The sequence below is a fragment of the Callorhinus ursinus genome, unplaced genomic scaffold (genome assembly GCF_003265705.2).
Source record: "Callorhinus ursinus isolate GAN/ISIS: 27379988/994484 unplaced genomic scaffold, GSC_fseal_2.0 scaffold12, whole genome shotgun sequence".
NCBI classification, from domain to species: domain Eukaryota; kingdom Metazoa; phylum Chordata; class Mammalia; order Carnivora; family Otariidae; genus Callorhinus; species Callorhinus ursinus.
In genome coordinates, this window is record NW_027397074.1 from 2,384,182 (window position 1) to 2,400,086 (window position 15,905).

Below are 15,905 nucleotides of genomic sequence, written 5' to 3' on the forward strand. Positions count from 1 at the left end.
TGTGTGTGTGTGTGTGTGTGTGTGTGTGTGTGTGTGTGTGTGTGTGTTTATGGTCATATGCTCTGATGTTGGGTTGACTAACTGGGAACCATATAGGCAGAAGGAGACAAAATTCTGTGTAAGTTCTGGCATCAATCTTAGTACTGTTTTTACACAAACCTAGTAAATGACATATGTCACCAAACAAAATTCTGCCATTGTTGCCTTTGGCTAAAATGGGATGGGTCAGGAAGGCCAACAAAATAAAATATATTTTTCCCCCAGACCAACACCCTCCCTACTGGCTAAGAATCAGGTTATTCATTGGTTTATAAGAAGTTCTCCTAAAAAGATAAACCCCAGACCTTCTGAACCATAACTACTGCTACAAAATCAAAAGCCTGGATTATAGTTTAATTAGCTAATTAAACTTAATTGGTTTATTTATATGCTAAAAGCAGTGATCACTTACTACAGGGTGGGTGTCATGCTTGGCACAGACACCCAACTGTTCTCAGCCCCACAACTCCTGATCCCATTCAACACCCAAATTCAAACTGTTCTTGGACATTCCCAGCTCTGGATATCTGTTTCTGGGCCTCCCCAGCCACTCCGGTTATGGTTATGCCAGCCCAGATGAGGTCGAGCTTTTCCTTTTTTATACCAGATTGTTGCTTTTGAGAACTGACTGGGGAGTCACTGAGCTGGACTCTCCTCTTTTTGAAATTTCTCTGAGCCTAAAGTTAAGCCATGCATTTTCTAACTTTTGGCTTTCCGCTCACTTAGGTGGATTTCCTGCTTCTCTTGAGGAACCGCAGGGCAGCAACCGCCTTCCTTTTGGTCCAAATGTGGTGGATCACAAAGTCTTCCTCAAAGGACCCAGAGGAAGGTGGGTCTTAAGAGCTCTGGTGGAAAGGATCTGGCAAGTGTTCATGTTAGATCCAAACTGTAATCTTAATTAAATGGTAAAAAGAGGGGACTTGTCTGGAAAGGTTTCATCTTGATATTAAGTCTCTGCTGGCTGTTTATGGTTCTCAGGAGATGCTGTACTCACTGTTTTGACATTTAAGGAAGAGTAATGTGCCTGACTTGCAATAGGTTCCAAGCTCACTAGCGTGCAAGCATTCTGCAATTCTGATCTGAAGCCAGGGTTTTGATGTAATCTGAAAAAAATTAAAGAGAGGGTGTCTTAGTGTTCCCTGGATAACTGATTTGCAGGTTAAACTGTTTATTTTCAACTTTATGACATTTGTTTAGAGAGGTTGTATGACTGTGGATTTCACTTAACATGTTCTTTTTTAATTTGATTAATGTATGGTTAACCCTTTGAAAGGCAATGTTAAAAACAGACACAGTAAGTATAACCATACAGACTAATGCTGGCATACACATTATTACAGGAAGAAGAAATGGTAGCTCTCTAAAAATGAAGCAGAACCAACACAAGATACATGTTTTCCTTTTTCCCAAGTGCTGGTGTCATTCTGCAGAGAAAACAATGGAGCGGTCATCCTGATGGGAAACACTGGGTTCCCGGCACTGACCCAGACCAGGTTTAACCTAGGCATCAAGAAGCCGCACCTGGGGGGAGAAATGTCTCAGGACATGGGCTAAATAGAGTAGAGCTGAAAGGGCCTAGTTAGGGCCTCCCCTGCCTGCCCACAACTTGCTCTTGGTAAAACTGCTGCCTTGTGGCAGGGGATGAGTGCATCCCTTTTCTACAGACTCCCTCACAATTCAGTTGGAATGATCCAAGGTAGGCTGGCCAATGGGTATGTGCTATGATTGAGGTGTGAAGCCCCAAGTTCCTGACCTTCTCCTAGCTCATCTTGTCTTCAATCTCCCACCACCTCCTCCCCCCAATTCTTCTTATCACCACATACAGAAACATTGGCACATTACTTCTGATTTCCAGTATTCTATCCAGGCGTTAAGTTCTTGTTTGCTGTTGTCTCAATATGTTGACTTAGATAATCTGTTGCCCCATCTTCCCTAAATACATGTCTTTCTCCAAAGGGAAAGGAACCTGTGGGTGACAGAAGAAAGGAAGAGGGAAGGAAGGAAGGAAAGGAGAAAAAGAAATATGGTTACCATGTGGCTCTCCAGAGACTTGGTTCATTAATAACTTACTTTAGCAATGACTTTTTTTTTTAAGATATAATTTATTTATCAGAGAGAGAGAGAAAGCACAAGCAGGGGGAGCAGCAGAGGGAGAGGGAGAAGCAGACTCCCCGCTGAACAGGGAGCCCGATGTGGGGCTCGATCCCAGGACCCTGGGATCATGACCTGAGCCAAAGGCAGACGCTTAACCGACTGAGCCGCCCAGGCATCCTTTAACAAACACTTCTATAGCCTTTATTATGTGCTAGATGCTATTTTAAGTGCTGTGAGTATTAACTTTTTAAAATAAAAACAACTATGATGATGTACTTGTGAGGTAGGTTCTATTATTGTCCTTATTTTACAGAAAAGGAAGCAGAGTTGAGCCAAATGCTCAAGGTCATAGCTAGGAAGAGCCAGCTTCCAACCCAGACAGTTTGTTCTGGCTCCTTCTCTTATCCACTTTATTTTGCTTCCTCTTTCTGGTATTTTAAAGAATTTAAACATTTTGTGACTATGTGAATAATGCATTCTTACTGTCAGAAATTTGGAAAGGAGAAAAGGATAAAGAAGGAAAGATAACTCAAATAATTCCAACCTCCAAAAACTGTGGTTAACATTCTCATATGTTTAGTCTTTTCTCTATAAGATATTTGCTCACATGTGGAGATCATATTACATGTGTAATTACATGTGTAATTACATTTCCTAATTTTTCCTTAATGTTCTATAATCACTTTCTGGTGGTCACCAAACACTTAAAAACAAAATTTTAAAATAACTACTGGACATTTGAATTGTGCTTAATTTTTAACTCATAAACTGTGTTTTGTCTTGCTGTTTTTTTCTTCAAAAAAAAATACTTGTGTTAAGACTATTTTGATTAGAGAGGTTGTATGACTGTGGATTTCACTTAATTCTGATGACAGAAAATTTGGAAATAAAGAGAAAACTATTCAATTTATAAGTCCATCAACGTTTGTTGGGCATCCTTCCTGTGCTGGACACTGTAAGAAGCTGAAGGTATGGTGGTGAACAAGAGCTGTTTCTTACCCACAAGGAGCTTACATTCTGGCGTAGTAGATGAATATCACATAAAGTGTTAAAGAGAAGGGACCCTTTAACCCCACCACTTAGAAGAGATAACCACCACTTACAACCAGGTGTATAACCTTTCTAATATTATGTTTACATATAATTTTAAGCAAGAATGGGATTACATTGTCGATGGTTTTATATCTTGCTTTCCCCCCAGCATACAAGTCGTATGCTATTATTCAATGTTTGTCAAAAATTATACTGTTAATCGTGGTGTAGTTTTCTGTTTTATGTGTGAAACATAATTCAATCATCCTGTTGTGAAATGTTCAGATTGTTTTCAGTGTTTTGAATTACAAACATTGCTTCAACGAATATACTTAAAACCTTTTTTTCACATCTCCCTGTGAAATTTCTGAAGATGAAATTTTCAGCATACAGATAATGAACATGTTTAAGACCCTTAATATAAAAAAAAATTACACTTCAGAAAGCCTGAGTATTTTTCAGTCTCACTAGGACCATATGAAGCACCCCTTCCCTGTGTCTTCACCCACACTCTCTAGTATAATAAAAAAAAAATGGATCTTTTCCAAGACCTTGTTTAATTCCCATTTCAGTTTGAATACATTTGAGTACTGATAAAGAGCAAGTATTTTTTTTCACAAGATTATTGACAATGTCTTTTTTGGTGATTTTGCTTGTTTTTCCCCATTGCTTTTTCTATTAGGGTTTTTTCTTTTTTTCCAAACTGATTTGAAAACTTTCTTGTCACTTTCCCTTGAATTGATAATTATACATTTTATACAGGGACGGTTGTGTAAGTTAAAGACTGCTTTGTTCCTTGGCTCATGCCTTCCTTCCTCCAGTTTCGAAGCCAGCCACTGGCATCTCTCTGAACTTCTTCCATAGTTACACCTCTCTGATTCTCCTCTCCTGCCACCTCTTCCAATGCTACTGACTCTTGTGATTGCATTGAGTCCCCCTGGATAATACAGGATACCCTCCCTACCTCAGGATCAACTGATGAGCTGACTTAATTCCATCTGCAACCTTAATATTCACCTGGGAATTAGGATGTGGACATATTTGGGAGGACATTATTCTGCCCGCCATGATACTTTATTATACTTTCTTTACCAAATAGCTATCTCTTTGTACATCTTTATCAATTTACCTTTTTTTGGAATGTATTTCAAAGTAAATTGCAGATGTCAGTATACTTCACCCTAAATTAGCATGTCATAAAGTAGACATTTATTTGTTTACAGCTTAGAAAACATTTTTTTAACCACAAAACTGGGTTTTCCAAGAATAGAGAATTGGAATCTGGGATGAGCAAGTTATAGTTAAACCATAGGCAAGTCCTCAGTTTTTTAAAATTTTGTGGTAAATTTTACAAGAAAATGTGCAAATTCAAAGAAGACACAAAGAAATGGAAAAACGTTCCATGCTCATGGATTGGAAGAACAAATATTGTGAAGATGTCAATGCTACCTAGAGCAATCGACACATTCAATGCAATCCCCATCAAAATACCATCCACCTTTTTCAAAGAAATGGAACAAATAATCCTAAAATTTGTATGGAACCAGAAGAGACCCCGAATAGCCAGAGGAATCTTGAAAAAGAAAAGCAAAGCTGGCGGCATCACAATTCCAGACTTCCAGCTCTATGACAAAGCTGTCATCATCAAGACAGTAAGGTACTGGCACAAAAACAGACACATAGATCAATGGAACAGAATAGAGAGCCCAGAAATGGACCCTCAACTCTATGGTCAACTTATCTTTGACAAAGCAGGAAAGAATGTCCAATGGAAAAACAGCCTCTTCAAGAAATGGTGTTGGGAAAATTGGACAGCCACATGCAGAAGAATGAAACTGGACCATTTCCTTACACCACACACAAAAATAGACTCCAAATGGTTGAAAGACCTAAACGTGAGACAGGAGTCCATCAAAATCCTAAAGGAGAACACAGGCAGCAACCTCTTCGACCTCAGCCACAGCAACTTCTTCCTAGAAACATCGCCAAAGGCAAGGGAAGCAAGGGCAAAAATGAACTCTTGGGATTTCATCAAGATAAAAAGCTTTTGCACAGCAAAAGAAACAGTCCACAAAACCAAAAGACAACCGACAGAATGGGAGAAAATATTTGTAAATGACATATCAGATAAAGGGCTAGTATCTAAAATCTATAAAGAACTTCTTAAACTCAACACCCAAAGAACAAATAATCCAATCAAGAAATGGGCAGAAGACATGAACAGACATTTTTCCAAAGAAGACATCCAAATGGCCAACAGACACATGAAAAAGTGCTCAACATTGCTCGGCATCAGGGAAATCCAAATCAAAACCTCAATGAGATACCACCTCACACCCGTCAGAATGGCTAAAATTAACAAGTCAGGAAACGACAGATGTTGGCGGGGATGTGGAGAAAGGGGAGCCCTCCTACACTGTTGGTGGGAATGCAAGCTGGTGCAACCCCTCTGGAAAACAGTATGGAGGTTCCTCAAACAGTTGAAAATAGAGCCACCATATGACCCAGCAATTGCACTACTGGGTATTTACCCCAAAGAGACAAATGTAGGGATCCGAAGGGGTACGTGCACCCCAATGTTTATAGCAGCAATGTCCACAATAGCCAAACTGTGGAAAAAGCCAAGATGTCCATCGACAGATGAATGGATAAAGAAGAGGTGGTATATATACACAATGGAATATTATGCAGCCATCAAAAGGAATGAGATCTTGCCATTTGCAACGACGTGGATGGAACTGGAGGGTGTTATGTTGAGTGAAATAAGTCAATCCGAGAAAGACATGTATCATATGACCTCACTGATATGAGGAATTCTTCATCTCAGGAAACAAACTGAGTGTTGCTGGAGTGGTGGGGGGTGGGAGGGATGGGGTGGCTGGGTGATAGACATTGGGGAGGGTATGTGCTATGGTGAGCACTGTGAATTGTACAAGACTGATGAATCACGGATCTGTACTTCTGAAAGAAATAATGCAATATAAAGAAAAAAAGAGGATAGCAGGAGGGGAAGAATGAAGGGGAGTAAGTCAGAGGGGGAGACAAACCATGAGAGACGATGGACCCTGAAAAACAAACTGAGGGTTCTAGAGGGGAGGGGAGTGGGAGGATGGGTTAGCCTGGTAATGGGTATTAAAGAGGGCACATTCTGCGTGGAGCACTGGGTGTTATGCACAAACAATGAATCATGGAACACTACATCAAAAACTAATGATGTAATGTATGGTGATTAACATAACAATAAAAATTATTTAAAAAAAGAAAATGCAAATTTAAAATATTCATTGCTGAATTTAGCAAATGCACACACTTGTAACCTAAAATCCCATCAAGAAATAGAATGTTAACATTGTGTATCATGTCCCTTCTTAACCACTGTTCTGAGGTTGCTGGTTTTGTTTTTGTTTGTTTTTCATTTTAGATTAGTTTTACATATTATAAATCTTGATATAAATGGAGTTATTCAGTGTGCACTTTCATGTAAGGCCTCTTACACTCAGCTTTTATTATAATGATTATTATTTTTAGTATCAGTAGTTCATTCCTTTTTGTTACTGATATTCCATTGTGTTAAATATTACTATTTTCCAACTGACGCATACCAGATTTCAGTTCTTGGTTCTTATAAATGAATTCTTGCACAAGTATTCTTGTGGACACATGTTTTTATTCCTTTTAAGCAAATATCCAGAAGTAGAGTTAATGAACCATTGGGAAAGTGTATATTTAGTTTTATAAGAAACTGCTAGAACTTAAAAAAAAATTTCTATTATTTTACACTCTCACCAACAATGTGTAAGAGTTCCAGTTGCTCTAAATCCCTGCTAACATTTGGTGTTGTCAGAGTTTTTAATTTCAACCATTTTGCTAGGTGGTGTTTTTTTGTGATTTTAGTTTGCATTTTGCTGATGACTAACGTTGAACCCTTTTTCACGTACATATTAGTCATTCATATCTTTTGTGAGTGTATGTTTATATCTTTTGCTTATTTTTACTGTTTTTTTGTAGTTTTAAGTATTAACTTGATTTGTATCTCATTGGTTTTTATTTTAGTAGATAGTTTGAGATAGAAAGTAAAAATTGTTTCCCAATACTGAACTAATTGTCTGAATATATTTTAAAAATTATCCCTTATACTTTCACTGATGTGAAATGCTGCTTTTATTACACTATCAGATATACTGGGCTTTGTTTCACAATTATTCTTACCATTATAATGCCCATTCTTTCACTATTACAACATAATTTTAATTGTTGTGGACTTAGAATACACGTTAGAAGTTGGCACCACAAACTCGCTCTCCTTGTTCTTCTCTCTTTTTCAGTGTTTTCTTATACATTCTTTGCCATTCCTTTTCCAAATGAACTTTACAAGCACTCAGTAAAGCTACATACTTTTAAATTTCATTATGATTTTGACTGGAAATTTTTCAAACTTACCAATTAATTTTAGGGAAACTGCCCTTCTTACCTCTTGTCTTACCATTTAAGAACATAATAACTGTCTCCATTTACTCCAGTTTTCTTTCATTTTATTGAATAAGTTGTGTAAAATTGTTCTTTGATATTTTGTATTTATCTTGATATTGTGAGAGTCTGGTATTTTGAATCTCTAATTTTCCTTTTTTTTTTTTAAAGATTTTATTTATTTATTTATGAGAGACAGAGAGAGGGAGAGAGAGAGAGAGAGGGAGAGGAAGAAGCAGGCTCGCAAGGAGCAGGGAGCCCGATGCGGGACTCGTCCCAGGACTCCAGGATCATGACCCGAGCCAAAGGCAGACGCTTAACCATCTGAGCCACCCAGGCGCCCTTTCCTTCTTTTTGTAAATATTTTTTGGTATTTCTATCCTTAAAAGAAACAACCAGCCAGGGCGCCTGGCTCTCCCGGTCAATTAAGTGTCTGCCTTCAGCTCAGGTCATGATCCCAGGGTCCTGGGATTGAGTTCCACATTGGCTTCCTGCTCAGTGTGGAGTTTGCTTCTCCCTCTCCCTCTGCCCCTCCTCCCTGCTCATGCTCTCTGTCTCACATAAATAAACAATATCTTAAGAAAGAAAGAAAGAAAGAAGAAAGGAAAGGAAAGAAAGAAAGAAAGAAAAGAAAAAGAAGAACAACCAGCCACGAACGAACTAATTAAAAGTTTTAATGACACATCTTAGAGCTTGGCTCATCATGGCCTGGTTGATTAACGAGAGTGTCATGGGAGAAAACTCTCTATATAAATAGGGCCATAGATGCCAGACAGAGTCTAGCCATAGTATACTATCTGCAGGGATGCCCTGTCCCTTAAAAGCTTCTGACACTCCAGAAACTGAGCAGATCACTACTCCAGCCTTATGTTATGGCCTAAGTCTTTGTAGACTCATGGTCTTTATGGTTCCTTCTACCTCTAAAGGACAGTGGTCCTTTATCAGTGGTTCTCAGTCCTGGCTATACCAAAGAATCTCTGATCTCAGATATTCTGTTTTAATTTGGTTTGGCAACTGGAACATCTGTATTTTTTCCAAGTTTTATGGAGATATAGTTGACATAAAATAGTGTATTAGTCCATGGTGTACAGTATAATGATTTGATCACATATAGTGAAATGATCACAATAAATTTAATTAATATCAGTCATATAGATTCAAATTTTTTATTATAATGAGGACTTTTAAGATTTATTTTCTTAGCAACTTTCAAATATACAGTGTATTATTGTTAATTATAGGCACCATGCTCTACATTATATCCCCAGGATTTACTTATTTTACAACTGAAAGTTTATACTTTCTAACCACACTTAACCAGTCCCCCCCCCATCCCACCCCCCACCTCTGGCAACCACCAATCTGTTCTATGAGTTCAGTTTTTTAGATTCCAGTTTTTATAGGTGAGACCATACAGTATTTGTCTTTCTCTCTCTCATTTATTTCACTTAGCATAACGCCCTCAAGGTCCATACATGTTGTTGAAAATGGCCAGATTTCCTTCTTTTTTTGTGGCTGAATAATAGTCTTCTGCGTGTGTGTGTATGTGTATCACATTTTCTTTATCCATTTATTCACTGATAAACACTGAGGATAATTCCATATCTAGGCTATGGTAAATAATGCCTCAATGAAGATAGGGATAGATATCTTTTTGAGGTAGTTATTTTGTTTCCTTTGAATATATACCCAGAAGTGGAATTGCAGATCATAAGATAATCTCTTTTTCTTTGAGGAACCTCCATACTCTTCCATAGTGGCTGCATTAGTTTACATTTCCACCACAAGTGTACCAAGGGTTCCTTTTTCTCCACATATTCACCAACACTTGTTATCTCTTATATTTTTGACGATAGACATTCTAACAGATGAGAGCTGATATCTCATTATAGTTTTTATTTGAATTTCCCTGATGATTAGTGATGTTGAGCACCTTTCCAAGTACTGTTGGCCATTTGTATGTCTTCTTTGGAAAAATGCTATTCAATTTCTCTGCCTATTTTTAATAATATTATTGCTACCAAGTTTTTGCTCTGAGTTCTTTATATGGTTTAGATACTAACCCCTTATCAGATATAGGGTTTGCAAACATTTCTTTCCCATTCAGTAGATTGCTTTTTCACTTTGTTGATGGTTTCCTTTGCTGTGCAGAGCTTTTTAGTTTGATGTAGTCCCACTTGTTTAGTTTTGCTTTTTTTGTCTTTGCTTTTGATATCAGTTCTAAAAAACTAATTGGCAAGACCATTGTCAAATAGTTAACCCCAGTGTTTTTTCCTAGGAGTTTTATGGCTTCAGGTCTTGTATTCAAGTCTTTAATCCATTCTGAGTTGATTTTTGTGTATGGTTTAAGACAGGGGTTCAATTTCATTCTTTTACATGTTGCTGTCCAGGTTCCCAACACCCATTTACTGAAAATCCTTTCCCCATTGTATATTCTTGGCCTCTCTGTCATAAATTAATTGGCATAAAAGCACGGATTTATTTCTGGGCTCTGTATTCCATTGATTTATGTCTATTTTTATGCCAATACCATATTGTTTTGATTACTATAGCTTTGTAATATAGTTCAAAATCAGGGAATGTGATATATCTAGCTTTGTTCTTCCTTCTTATGATTGCTTTGGCTATTTGGGGTCTTTTATGGTTCCATAAAATTTTAAGATTTTTTTCTACTGTGAAAAATGGCATTGGAATTTTCATTAGGGATTGCACTGAATCTATAGATTGCTTTGGGTAGTATGTACATTTTAACAATGTTCTTTCAATCCATGAGCATGGAATCTTTCTATTTGTGTTTTCAGTTTCTTTCATCAGTGTCTTGTAGTTTTCAGTGTATAGATCTGTCACCTTCTTGGTTAAATTTACTCATAGGTACTTTATTATTTTTGATGCAGTTGGCAATAGGATCATGTTCTTAATTTCTCTTTCCAATTGTTTGTTATTAGTGTATAGGAATGCAACAGATTTTCATATGCTTATTTTTGTATCTGCAACTTTACTGAATTCATTTATTCTAACAGGTTTTTTTTGGTAAAGTCTTTAAAGTTTTCTCTGTATAATATGTCATCTGTAAATAGTGGCATTTTACTTCCTCCTTTCCACGTGGATGCCTTTTATTTTATTCATTCATTCATTTACTTATTATTTTTACCTAATTTTTCTGGCTAGAACTTTCCCTACTATTTTTAAAAAAAGTGAAGGAGAGTAGGCATCCTTTTCTTGTTCCTGATCATAGAGGAAAAGCTGTTAGCTTTTCAGTGTTGAGAATGATGTTAGCTGTAGACTTGTCGTATATGTCCTTTATTATGTTCCTCTATAACTGTTTGTTGAGAGTTTTTATCATGAATAGATGTTGATTTTGTCAAATGCTTTTTCTGCATCTGTCAAGAGGATCCTATAGTCTTTATCCTTCATTTTGTTATGTGGTGTATTATATTGATTTGCATATGCTGAACCATCTTTGCATTCCTGGAATAAATCTCACCTGATAATGGTATATGATCCTTTTAATGTATTGTTCAATTCAATTTGGCAATATTTTGTTGAAGATTTTTCCATCTATGTTCATCAGGGATATTGGCCTGTAATTCTCTTTATTTTTTTCAGGGTGCCCTTGTCTGGTTTGGTGCCTTGTAAAATGAATTTGGAAGTGTTCCCTCCTATTCTGTTTTTGGAAGAGTTTGAGGATTGTTATTAATTCTTTAAGTGGTTGTTAGAAGTCACCAGGGAAGCCATCTGGCTCTGGACTTTTGTGTGTTGGAAGGTTTTTGATTACTAATTCAGTCTCCTTACTAGGCATTGATCTATTCAGATATTCTATTTCTTCCAGATTATGTTTTCCTAGGAATTTACCCATTTCTTCCAAGTTGTCTAACTTGTGTCATATAATCGTTGTAGTAATCTCCTAAGATCCTTAGTATTTCTGTGCTATCAGTTGTAACTACTCTTTCATTTTTGATTTTGAGTCCTCTTGGTTTTTTTGTTTTTGTGTTTGTTTTTGTTAGTCTAGCTGAAGTTTTGTCAGTTTTGTTTCTTTTCAAAGAATCAACTCTTAGTTTCATTGATCTTTTCTGTTGTCTTTTTGGTCTTTATTTATTGCCACTCTCATTTTATTATTCCCTTCCTTTTACCAACTTTGGACTTTGTTTTCTTTTTCTTATTTCTTTAGGTGTAAAGTTAGATGTTTTAAGATTTTTCTTGTTTCTTGAGGTAAGTCTGTATGGCTACGAACTTCCCTTTTAGAACTGCCTTAGCTGCATTCATAGATTTTAGCATGTCTTTTTTTTGTTTGTTTTCATTTGTAGATAGTTTTTACTTCTCCTTTGATTTCTTTGACCTATTGGTTGTTTAGTAACAGTTTTTTTTAGTCTCCACATTTTTGCTTTTCTAGTTTTCTTCTTGTAATTGACTTCTAGTTTCATACCGTTGTGATAAGAAAAGGTGCTTGATATGATTTCAGTTTTCTTGATTTCATTGAAACTTGTTTTGTGACCTAATAAATGAGCTATCCTGGAGAATGTTTCAGTGTTCTACTTGGGAAGAATATGTATTCTGCTTTTGAATGGAATGTTCTATAAATGTCTGTTACATCCATCTGGTCTAATGTATTAAGTCCAATGTTTCTTTCTTGATTTTCTTTGTGGATGATCTACCCATTGTTGAAAGGGGTTATTAAAGTCCCCCACTATACTTGTATCAGTGTTCATTTCTCCCTTTAGGTCTGTTAATATTTGCTTTATATATTTTGGTGCTCCCATGTTGGATGCATATATACTTACAGATATTTTGTCCTCTTGTCGAATTGACCCATTTATCATTATATAATTACCTTCTTTGTCTCATTGCAGTCTTTGTATTAAATTCTATTTTGTCCAAGTATAGATAACCTTGATCTCTTTTGGTTTCCATTTGCATGAATATCTTTTTTCATCCTTCACTTTAAGCCTGTTTATATCTTTAAGGCTCAAGTGAGTCTTGGGCAGCAGATAGTTGGGTTTTGTTCTTTATCTATTCAGCCACTCAGTGTCTTTTAATTGGAGAATTTATTCCACTTAGATTTAAAATAATTATTAATGGGTATGAACTTACTATTGCCATTTTATTAATTGGTTTCTGGCTGTGTTATAATTCCTTTGTTCTTCTCTCACTCTCTTCCTTTGTGATTTGATGACTTCCTGTAGTAGTATGCTTCTATTCCTTTCTCTTTTTTGTGAATTTACTGTAGTTTTCTGCTTTGTGGTTACCATGAGGCTTATATAAAACAATTATAATTGTCTACTTTTAGTAATAACAAGTTTGAACTTATACAGAAACTCTATACTTTTACTTCATTCCTGACATGTTATCTTTTTTATGTCACAATTTACATAATTTACATTTTTTAATTGTGTTTCCCTTAGCAAATTACATAGTTATTTTTAACACTTTTGTCTTGTAACTGTCATACCAGCTTTATATGTGATTTAACCATCACCATTACAACGTTAGAGTATTCTGAATTTAACTATATATTTACCTTTACTGATGAGACTTAAATTTTCATGTGTTTTCCTGTTACTACTTATCATCCTTTCATTTGAGCTTGAAGACATTCCTTTAACATTACTTATAAGCCCAGTCTTGTGGTGATGAATTCCTTCAGCTTTTGCCTCCTAGAAAACTCTTTATCTCTTTTTCAATTGTGAAGGACAACTTTGAATATATTATGCTATCTCTTCTGGACTGCAAAGTTTTTGCTGAAAAATCGGCTGATAGTCTTATGGGGGTTTCCTTGTATGTAACAAGGTGGGGTTTTTTTTTCTTGCTATTTTTAAGATTCTTTACTTATCTTAACTTTTTACTTTTTAATTATAATGTGTTTTGGCATGTGTCTCTTTAGATTCATCTTATTTGAAACTCTCTGGGCTTCCTGGATCTGGATGTCTGTTTCTTTTTTCAGGTTAGGGAAGTTTTCAGCCTTTCTTTCTTCCTCCCCTCCCCTCCCCTCCCCTCCCCTCCCCTCCCCTCCCCCCCTCCCCCCTCCCCCCTCCTCCCCTCCCCTCCCCTCCCTCCTTCTTTCTAGATTTTATCTATTTGAGAGAGAGTGCACTAGAGAGACAGAGCAAGCATGTGTGGGAGGCAGAGGGAGAGAGGAGCATGCTCCCTGCTCAGCAGGGAGCCTGATGTGGGGCTTGATCCCAGGACCCTGGGATCATGACCTGAGCTGAAGGCAGACACTTAACCAACTGAGCCTCACCGAGGTGCCCCTCAGCCATTATTTCTTTGAATAAGCTTTCTGCCCCTTTCTCTCTTCTCTTTCTCAGACCCTTGAAATGCAAATATTGGTCAACTTGATGGTATATCCCATAGGTCTCTTAAGCCATCTTCATTCCTTTTTTCTTTTTTTCTACTCTGCCTGAATGAATTCCATTGCCCTGTCTTTAAGTGATTCTTTCTCTGCTTAAGATCAACTGATTCTTTCTCTGCTTAACTATTATCTATTTTTTAAAAGTTCAATAGAGGGATTCACATCAGAATAGATTTTTAAAGATTAAAAAAATCTTTTAAAAAAGATTTATTCATTTATTTTAGAGAGAGAGCATGAGCAGGGGGAAGAGGGGAAGGAGGAGAGACTCTTGAAGCACACTCCCTGCTGAGCAGGGAACCCAACACAGGGCTTGATTCCACGACCCACAAGATCATGACCTGAGCTGAAACTGAGAATTGGACACTCAACTGACTGAGCCACCCAGGTGCCCCTCTATTGAATTTTTAAATTCAGTTATTCTTCAGCTTTTGTTTGTACTTACTTTTATTTTCCTGTCTCTTTGTTGAAATTATCACTTTGTCCACACACTGTTACCCTGACCTCAGTGAACATCTTCATGACCATTGTTTGAGCTCTTTTATCAGGTAATTCACTTATATTCATCTCCTTAAGGTCTATTTCTGAATTTTTATCTTGTTCTTTTGTTTGGAACATATTTCTCTGATCCTTCATTTTACTTGACTCCCTGTGTTGTTTTCTGTGCATTAGATAAAATAGCCACCTCCCCCAGTCTTGAAGGAAGTGGTCTTCCATAGAAAATGAACCTTACCATTTATCCTGTCCCTAGTTCTCAGACCTTTATGACTGTCTCTCAAACCTTTGTGATTATCTAAGCAACTCTCTTTATTCTTAATGCCTCCCAGGAGTTGATCTATGTCAAGATCTGACAGTGTCCCAAATGGGAGGATCTCAGCACCTGGATGCAGGCTGTCTGGAAGCCAGACCCTCAGGCAGCATCTTTTTAAGGATGCAACTAGACCTCTTTGAGGGAAGTACTGGGAGATGGGTATTTCTCTGTTTCCTCTGTGCACAGCCCATGGGGAATAGCCACAAAGAACTGGTTCTTTGTTATAATCCTATGGTACTGGTGAATGTAAGTTCTCCTGGCTACCAGAGCCAGGAAATTAAGAGGTGTGTCTGGTGGGTGGCTGCTGTAGAAGCTGGGATACCAGACATGTGTACAAGCTTCTTTTGGGGAGAATCTGGTACAAGGTAAAGAGAGAGCCCAAAGGTGGTACCTGCCAGCAAGTGGCTCCTAGATGTATGTGAAATTTGAAACCTGACCTTCAGGGTGCAGCTTTTAAGATACGCAAATAGGCTTGTTACACGGAAAAACTGGGAATTGGCCATTTGGGACTGTTGCCTCTGTGCTGAGCCTTGAGGGGATAGCCAGTTAAGTACTGTTTGCTACTCTCCTTTGAACCTGTGAACATAAGCCCACTGGCCAACAAAGCCAGGTGACCAAGGGGGTGCATCCCCTGGGCAACAACTGCAAAATCCAGTGCATTGGATGTGTGCATAAGCTGGGTAGATGGAGAACATAAAGATAGTACCCAACAGTCTCACTAGGCTCTGGAGGGGATTGTAGTCTGTCTTAGATTTGTGTTAAATTAGGAGCCTGAACCTCAGTCTGTGCTTTTAAGATAAAAAGGTTATTTTGTTTTGTGTTTCTGGAAAAGACTGGGAGATGGGCATTTCCATCTGATTTCTCTCAGCTGAGCCCTGGGGGGATAACCACTGTGAGTCCTTAGGAGCCCTTTTGTTTCCTTATAGCCTTGTGGATCTCAAGGGTGGAAACCCCATTGGCTTCAGGGCTGGGTGTTTTGGGACCCATTCCTTGGGTGGAAGTCCTAAAAGTTGGGATGCTTGATGTTGGGTGGGTCCAACCCTTCACTTCTCAGGGAGAAGCTGGGAGTTGTGATTTCTTTCCAGAATATATGTCACTTTGCTGGGGTTGGGTTTATGG

General features: G+C 37.6%; 1 long non-coding RNA gene across 3 annotated transcripts in view; it reads left to right on the top strand.

The window, feature by feature from the left end:
- The window catches only part of LOC112824738 (uncharacterized), a 110,749-nt gene that overhangs the window by 47,551 nt on the left and 47,293 nt on the right, over positions 1-15,905 (top strand). The window contains exon 3 of one of the 3 annotated variants that reach the window (XR_012380171.1): positions 766-868. The exons of the other annotated variants lie outside the window; for them this stretch is intronic. This is a non-coding gene — a long non-coding RNA (uncharacterized lncRNA). The remainder of the gene's footprint in view (positions 1-765; positions 869-15,905) is intronic. 3 annotated transcript variants of the gene reach the window in all.